Source organism: Cupressus sempervirens, chromosome 2 (genome assembly GCF_028749045.1).
Source record: "Cupressus sempervirens isolate cs-2001-9-10 chromosome 2, ASM2874904v1, whole genome shotgun sequence".
Classification (NCBI taxonomy): Eukaryota; Viridiplantae; Streptophyta; class Pinopsida; order Cupressales; family Cupressaceae; genus Cupressus; species Cupressus sempervirens.
This window is the reverse complement of record NC_143119.1, coordinates 178,191,592-178,200,994: the sequence shown is the minus strand read 5'-3', so window position 1 is coordinate 178,200,994 and position 9,403 is coordinate 178,191,592.

Here is a 9,403-nt window from a genome sequence, read left to right as displayed (position 1 = left end):
GTGCCGAGCATCAGTAATACTTCAGGAGTCGAGTAACTCAGTATATCAACATAAGAGTTTGCAATTGCACAAACTATGATGCGAACAATTTTTACAACTAACATAAGGTAAATCTCGAAGGATTCAATGATGAGATCGAATCTTTTATTTTTCCTATGAAATTTGCATGCAGCCGATAAGAAAAATGCTAAAGGCATGCAACCAATCATCAAAAGATAAGTATTGAGTGGAAAATGAAGATTGATTATGGATTGTAGATCCATACCTAACCCTAAATCTTGAAATGTCATTATAAGGAAGATGAAACTTCATTGTAAAGTGCAAGAGACGAGAGGTGTGAGAAGACATACAAGGGTTTGCAACGAATCTTATTTTCAGAAGTGAGGATTATCAGATCACAAAAGGATCCAGATCAGAGAAAGCAGAACAAGTGCCTGCAATCAACAAACAAGGATTGTAATCAGTCAGGTTTATTGTACCTAATACTCTCTAACAATTTTATTAGAATGAAAATCTTATGGTGATAGGTTAGCTTAACAACTATTTTGATAAATCCTTTAACTAAGTGATAAAATCCTTTAACAGGGTAACACTTCATGTTAAGTGTTTGAAAGCCTCTAACCAGGTCACTATTGACACAGTGTAAAGCCTTTAATAGGGTAGGCTTTTAACAGGGAAGACCATCAGAAGTGGTTGAACAATATTGCTGCAGTAATTTTTGTGGGTATCATCCCCACCCCAGTTTTACCTTCTTATTCCTGGAGGGTTTTTGGGTTACCAAAATTTTAGTGTTAAGTGTTATTGATGCATGTGTTTTGTTACATGTTTATTTGGTGTATTTACATGCATGTAGTTTATTTTCAGTTAATAGTTTTGGATAAAAGTATGATACTTATGATTCACCCCGCCCCTCCCCCCCCTCATAAGCACTCTTTCCATATTTGAATATTCCAACAATTGGTACCAGAGCTTAATCCAAGTTCTCTTAAGGAAAAACCTAACAACTTGGAGGAAAAGATCTAAAGATGGAAGCTTTCAAACTTGGAAAGATCATTAAAAATCAGGTGATAGATGTGCAACTTGCTTTCCATAGCTTGGAGGAATTTAGAAAGAAGTTGAGAAACTCATTAAAAAAGAGGAAGGATCTAGCCATAGCTGAAAATGATATATACTACAAGGAGATTGATACCACCAACATATTTTCCAATGGAGACACTGAAGAGTTTGATGCAGCAATAGCAAAACTAATGGAGAAAAACAAAATTCAAGCATAGGAGATAAGATCTCTCAAGATGGAACATGAATCATAGGCCATAATGATATGTGAAATTACTGAACACAAGAAAAGAGCAGTTGGATCTCAAACATGCAGATGGATACACTTGCCCAAATGATGAACCTTCATCATGAACTCAATGTAAAGGATATTGAGATCTCTACCTTGAAGATGTAGAATGAACAAATGTAGAATGAATTGAATAGAGAAAAAGAGGTAGCAGAGAATCTCAACAAATCAAGTGAAGTAATCAAGTATTTTGAACAGTTGCTAAAATCACCAAAATATACCCATGATACATCACGACTAGGATACAATAGCACTGAAGTCGAAGAATCATCAAAAAGTGATGAACAAAGAAGTGACAAAGGTAAGTATTCAAAACCCACTTGTCATTACTGTAATAAGAAGGGACATACAACTAATGTGTGCAGGACTAGAAGGTTCAATCAATCAAACATACCCAAAAGTTTCTGTCACAAGTGCAACATGCAAGGACATATGACACAAAGTTACAGATCCAATGTCACAAGGACTCAAAGATTTGATGGACATTGTTATAATTGCAAAAAGTATGGACATAGGGCATTTGAATGTAGATCAAAACCTATGTGGACATCAAATCAACCAGCAAAAACAGAAGGGAATGGAAGTCATTATCATTGGGATTACAACACCAGGTACAGTTGTCACTATTGTCAAGAATATGGACATATACCACAGAACTGTATAAGAACACATTTCAAAGGAAACTACAAAAGATGGTTGAATCAAACTACATGTTTCAGTTGTTTGAAAATTGGTCATATCAGCAGAAACTATCCTACAAGATCAAAGGCACCCAAGACTGAAGATAACAAAAGAAAATAAAAGATTGATGTTGAAAAGATAAGAGGGCAAATGAATAAGAATTGGAAAAAGAAGGAGGAGTGCAACACATCAAGTGGAGGGATCACATCACCCAATGGGTCAAGTGATCATACTTCATCAAACTAAGCACAAGAAGTACATAGGACTAATATACAAAGCTATATCATACATCAGTCCCAAGAAAAAAAAAGCTAAGCAAAGTATAAATCTACATGAAACAAGATGTCAAGACAAAAACTAAATGTTGATGCCAAGCTCCTAACAGTGATCGAGTTGAAAATTGATGCCGAGTTGGATAACTCCAATAGAAGCCGAGTAAAAGTGAAATATAGTGGAAGCTGAGTTAGGTCAAAATTTCTTTAGAAGCCGAGTTGGTAGTTGAGCATTCAATGCGATAAAATTAGGGTATATTATCGCGATTTCAATTAGTTTTTCACATCGCAATCAAGAAGAAAGAGAGCTAAGTGACTACATAGAAAGAATCTAGTATTTCAAGCAGATTGCAACCTCATTCAACATGTTTTTCATCGATCTAAAGGTATTTTTGTTTGTGCCAAGCTACGCAGTTTTATACCCATTTGTTGTATAAACCCTAGTTCACAATAATGGAGTCAAGTTCAAAGAAAACCCAATAACAAGAGTCATTTGAAGTCCAGTTAGTTTCAAATGAAGTCAAGCAACCTGATTTCTGCCCTATTCCCGAAGTTGCCTACAAAAATGACCCAGCCGGAGCTCTCTGCCACATTCCCCCAAAAGTTGTAATGGTTCAAGATGTGAGGAAATGTTACAATTGCAAAATAGGAGCTCTATGAGACATGGAAATTAGACAAGCTTATGATAAATTATGTGTAGATGGAGTACTGAAAGAAGAATTTAAAATCATTGAAAGGAAGGGTTTGACTTGAGTTTTAAGTTTTCCCACCGTATTCAAAACTGAATGGATTAGACTTGTACTAAGTAGAATCCATGGTGGAAACTTGTGGTTAGAAGATATGCCCATCAAATTGACAAAGGAAATTATACATAGAGTAACAGGGTACCCAACCCTAGATCGGTACAAGACCCTAAGAAGTGAATCGAAGGAGGTCATTGCAAGGAATACTGGTGCACAATGGAACAAAAGAGGAATGACAATTCATACCATATAGGATCCTCTAGTAGAATTTACTGTTAGAGTCATTGCTCACAAATTCTATCAATCTAGTAGACTCAATAGTGTACCATGCATTGTAGTAGATGTAGGTTACAAATTGGTGAAAAAGGATCATACTTATGATCTTGCAGAACTACAATTGCAACAGATCAATGAAAACCTAGCTGCCATAAGAAAAACAAAGGGCACACAATGCAAATTTGGAGCAATCCTAGTTTGCATATTCTTTTATGTATAGAATGAATTTCCTTCTTTTGGTAAAGTAGCATGGAGGAAGGAAAAAACCATCATTGCACAAATTAATGAATATATAGAGCAAATGGGAGAAAATTTTGATACCTTGATGACAAGCTATTTTGAGGATTTCAAGAAATCCATGAAGCAAAGATCAAGGATACCGGCTTCCTTAGTAGAAAAGCATACAAATGACATATGTTTCTTAGTTGGCATAGATTTTACTTACATTCAAGCAGTAATTCCAAGGGTAAGATGGCTAAGGCCATTTGGATATGAAATCAATATTGATGAGGCATCAACAACAATAACTACATTATTGGCAGAGGAAGCAGATAAAAATGCACCACATTTTGGCACTTATGATGTGGTAAGATCAAAAATAAACATGGAATTAAAAACTGCTTCTACATTGAAGAAGAAAGATAAATTAATCAAGAAGATCAAGAAGAAGTTTGGCAAAGAAAATTGAGGCTGAGGCAGAAGAAGAAGAAGATGATAGTGAGGATGAAGATGAGCAGGAACAAGGGCCAATAGAACTAACTGAAGGTCTTGGAGAAGACAAGGAGGAAGGTGCAAAGGAAGAAGAAGCCAAGGAAGCACCAACTGAAGTCGAGCCAAAGAAGAGAAAGGCAACAGAACAGCCTTCAGCCAAGCCTAGATCAAAGAAAGCTGCTACTCCATCACCTCAAAAGCCAACAACATGAGCATCAACAAGAGCCTCTTCTCAAAAGGCTAAAGAGGAAATTGCCAAGAAGAAACAAGTCAAGGAATCTCAGGAAGAGCCGAGGAAAAGAAAAAAGTATGTGGCTCAACCTGACACTGATGATGAAGAGCAAACAGAAGAGGTAAGCAATTCATCAGTTGATACCCTATGTAAAAAGATTGCAAGTGGTGACTTGAATAATTTAAATAAAGTTGATTTTAGTAAATTTAAAAAAGAAGAACAAAATAAGATAGAAGAAATAGTGTATGGAATGATGGCATAGTTCAAGTACACTCCACTTGAACTAGATAGTCAATTGCCAAAGGAGCTGTCAAAAATTATAGAAGACAGATGACATTTTTGGTTAAAAATGGAGAAGGAGATGAGGGAATCAACCCTAGCCAGTGTATTGCCAGATTTGACCAGAGAACAAGTCAGCAAAGTAGTTAAAAGGCATAATAATAGGTTTACACCCAAATACAAGGCATTCTTTATACTTCAAAACAAAATAGAAGAAATTGTTCAAAGAACAATGAGATCATGGAAGAACTTGTACAAAAGGATTGAATATTTTCTTGAGGAAGAATACAAGGAAGAAGCAACTATACCAATAGAAGAGAGGAGAAAAAGAAAAGAAGAAGAAGAAAAGAAAAGAGAAGAAGAGAAAGATGAAGAGGAGGAAGAGGCACAAAAACAGGATACAATGGAAACAGCTGAGCTAGAAGAGAAACTAGATCAGAGTGTGCAAGACACACAATTGCCACCTCCTAGCCCTCCACAAGCATTCATCTCACCTGCAGATACTATAATAATTACTGATGTTCCTGATACTTCTGGTCAGAATATCAATCCATTAACTATAGAAGATCTGAAAAGAATTCTTGACCAATCAACACAACAAGCAATATTATGTGCAGATCCAGTATTGGTCAGTATAGATGAGATATAGAAACTAGTAGAAAGTACAGTTAAAGATAAGGTGAATACACAAGAACCACCTTCTATCATAACTACTAGTAGTCAATTTGAAATACCAACTAGTATAATTGATGCTGGAAGACAAAATCAAAGTGCAGTTGTAGAAAAAGGTATAGAACAAATAGGACAAACTATTACATCTGATCCTACAACACAAATACAAAGTACACTTCCACAGATAACAATAATTGATCATGGTAAAAAGAAGGAGAAGAAAATAGTAAAAACCCCTAAAGAACAGGAGGCAATTCAAACATTAATAAATTTGCCTACCTCAGGAACTCCTTCACACCAGCCATTGCAGATCTCAGTACCATCATCTAGTACTACCAAAGTTGCAAGGGTACTTCATTATGGAGACCCTGAATTAGATGAAGAAATAGTCATACTAAGCTATGACTCAAAATCAATAACCATTGATCAAATCAATGAGGTGCAAGATGCACTGAATAGAAGGAAAAGTTAGGAAATACTCAGGAAAGAGTATAAAAATAAGAGAACACTTTATGAGATCAAAGACATCTTTATGGATGCCTTCAGTTTGCAATCACTGGATGAGTCAAAACATATCACAGAGAAACTAATAGATATTGTTGACTAGGTGACAAATGAAGACCTAGAAACTAATGCAAAACTTATGGAATGGTCAGAAAGAAAATTTCAAGGGAAAGTAAATGAGAAAATATCAAGACAAATTGCACTATCACAAGTAGAATTGGCAAAGCTTATTGATAAGGTAAAGAAGGTACTTGAGAATATATTCTCATTGTATTAAAAGTTGTGTGATTTTTCATATTTCACACAAGAAACAAGCCAAAAGATATAGAGCTTGGAAAGAAATTTAAACATTTCAAGCATGAAGTTACCAAGTGATCCAGCTCAAAGTGAGAAGCATTTTTCTCAATCGCTTCACACTCACAAAGAAATAGTTGTATTAACAGCAGATGGGGCCAATATTAAGGCCAAAGTAATATAGCTCCATTCCTCCATTACCCCACATTTAGAGATACTCCATAAAGAGCACGTATATGCTGAAAATGTACTCAAGAAAGATCCAAATCTTTCTATAATAGATGGACTTATTCATCTTGCTGCCGAGACTGCTATCCAGCATAAGTCACTAGAAATCGCTTTGAACAATTAGGATGCAGCTCTTAGAATGATTATGGAGGTAAATAGAAAATTTTCACTAAATATGGTCTTAACCCTTAAACATTCTTTGACATAAGTGTCAAAAAGGGGGAGATAAATATAGAAGGAGGAAAAACAGATTAATAAGGGGAGATACAGATATAAGATATAGATATTATGAAATGAATTAATAGGGGAGAACAAATACAAAGGAGCCTTGATATATAGATAAGGCACAATCAACTTAGGGGGAGTTAAAAAATTTTTGAGGTATATATTGTAAGATTGCAAGTCAAAAATTTTGATCAAAGTTCTCAATATGTACATACCAATCAGATTAAGCAAATGTACTTATAAGGTCAGTTAAGTGTTTTTGTCACTCATGTCAAAGGGGGAGATTGTTAGCATCATAATGTTTTTGACACTTGAGTGCCAACACACTTAATCATATTCCATATTGGATGCTAAGTACATCATGCATGCCGAGTGATCTTCATGTGTCGAGTAATTTTCAGATGTCGAGTGTTAACAAGTGTCGAGTTACACAAGTGCTGAGTGTTAACAAGTGCCAAGTTACACAAGTGGCGAGTGTTAACAAGTGTCGAGTTACACAAGTGTTGAGTGTTAACAAGTGCTGAGTAACATAAGGTGCTGAGTAATACAAATTTTTTTAAGTGTCGAGCTATCTAGGAAACAACATGTGCCGAGCATCAGCAATACTTTAGGAGCCGAGTAACTCAATATATCAGCATAAGAGTTTGTAATTGCACAAACTATGATGCAAACAGTTTTTATAGCTGACATAAGGTAAATCTCGAAGGATTCAATGATAAGATCGAATCTTTTATTTTTCCTATGAAATTTGCATGTAGCCAATAAGAAAAATGCTAAAGGCATGCAACCAATCAACAAAAGATAAGTATTGAGTGGAAAATGAAGATTGAATATGGATCGTAGATCCATACCTAACCCTAAATCTTCAAATGTCTTTATAAGGAAGACAAAACTTCATTGTAAAGTGCAAGAGATGAGAGGTGTGAGAAGACATACAAGGGTTCACAAGGAATCTTATTTTCAGAAGAGAGGATTATCAGATCACAAAAGGATCTAGATCAAAGAAAGCAGAACAATTGCCTACAATTAGCAAACAAGGATTGTAATTAGTCAGGTTTATTGTACCTAATACTCTCTAGCAATTGTATTAGAATGAATATCCTATGGTGATAGGTTAGCTTAACAACTATTTTGATAAATCCTTTAACTAGGTGATAAAATTCTTTAACAGGGTAACACTTCATGTTAAGTGTTTGAAAGCCTCTAACCAGGTCACTATTGACATAGTGTAAAGCCTTTAACAGGGAAGACCATCAGAAGTGGTTGAACAATATTGTTGCAATAATTTTTGTGGGTATCATCCCCACCCCAGTTTTACCTTCTTATTCCTGGAGGGTTTCTGGGTTACCAAAATTCCATTGTTAAGTATTATTGATGCATGTGTTTTGTTACATGTTTATTTGGTGTATTTACATGCATGTAGTTTATTTCTAGTTAAAATTTTTGGATAAAAGTATGATACTTATGATTCACCCCCCCTCTTCTCATAAGTACTCTTTCCATATTTGAATATTCCAATAGTTGTTATGCTAAAGCATAAGGAGGAGGAGACAAAAACATCCACACCTATACCTGCAAAACTGCATGGGCTATTGGATCAATTTAAAGACATCATTTGTGATGGAGCACCACCTACTCTACAACCTAAGAGGGCCATAAGCCATCAGATTGAATTTATACTAGGGGCATCACTACCTAACAAGGTTGAATACAAGATGACTCCAGAGAAAAATAAGAAGATTGCAAAGCAAGTTCAAGAGTTACTTGATCAAGGGCTGATTAGGAAGAGCACCAATCCATGTTTCATACTAGTGGGCTTAACACCTAAAAAGGGAGGTAAGTGGAGAATGTGTACTAATTCTAGGGAAATTGATAGAATCAAAATTAGTTACATATTTCCCATTCCTAGAATAGAAGACTTGATGGATTGTCTCAGACAAGCTAGGTATTTTTCCAAAATTGATCTTAAAAGTGGATACTATCAGATTAGAATGAAAGAGGGGGATGAATGGAAATCTACATTTAAGACTATTGAGGGTCTCTATGAGTGGTTGGTAATGCCATTTGGCCTTACCAATGCACCAAGTACATTCATGAGGGTCATGAATGAGGTTTTGAAGGATTACATTGGGGTATTTGGTGTGGTATACCTAGATGAAATTTTTATCTTTAGTAAGACCATGGAGGAATATATGAAACACCTAGAGTTGGTAACAAGGAAGCCCCAAGAGGAAAAATTGACATTAAACTTGGAGAAAAGTGAGTTCATGAAGGAGGAACTAGTGTATTTGGGGTGTGTGGTATCCCAGGGAAGTCTTAAGATGGACAAGGAAGGGGTAGAGGCTAATTTGAGCTGACCTACACCTAGATCTACTATTGAGGTAAGGAGTTTTCAGGCTTAACATGTAGGTCTATAGGAATTTTGTAAAAAGATTTAGTAAAATATGTGCACCTATGATGGATACAATCAAACGGGGCATGAAGACTAAGTTGGTGTGGACCAAACCACATATCAAAGTTTTAAGAAATTGAAGAGGGAGGTAACAAACCAACCTATCTTGGTTCTACCTAGTTTTGAGAAGCCATTTGTGGTGGAATGTGATGCTAGTAACCTAGCAGTTGGGGTAGTATTGAGTTAGAAGGGAAGACCAGTGACATTTTTTAGTGAGAGGCTTAATGAAACCAAGACAAGATATTTAACATATGACCTAGAGCTTTATGCACTTGTCCAAGACCTCAAGAAGTGGAAGCATTACTTATTGCCTAAGGAGTTTGTTGTCTTCATAGATAACTAGGCATTGAGTTTTATTAACTCACAAGAGAAGCTAAGTATGAGATACATCAAATGGATGGAGTTCTTACAGTCCTATACCTTCACCATCAAGCATAAGAAGGGGACAAACAATAATGTGCCATATGCTTTGAGCAGGAGGTTGCTAAC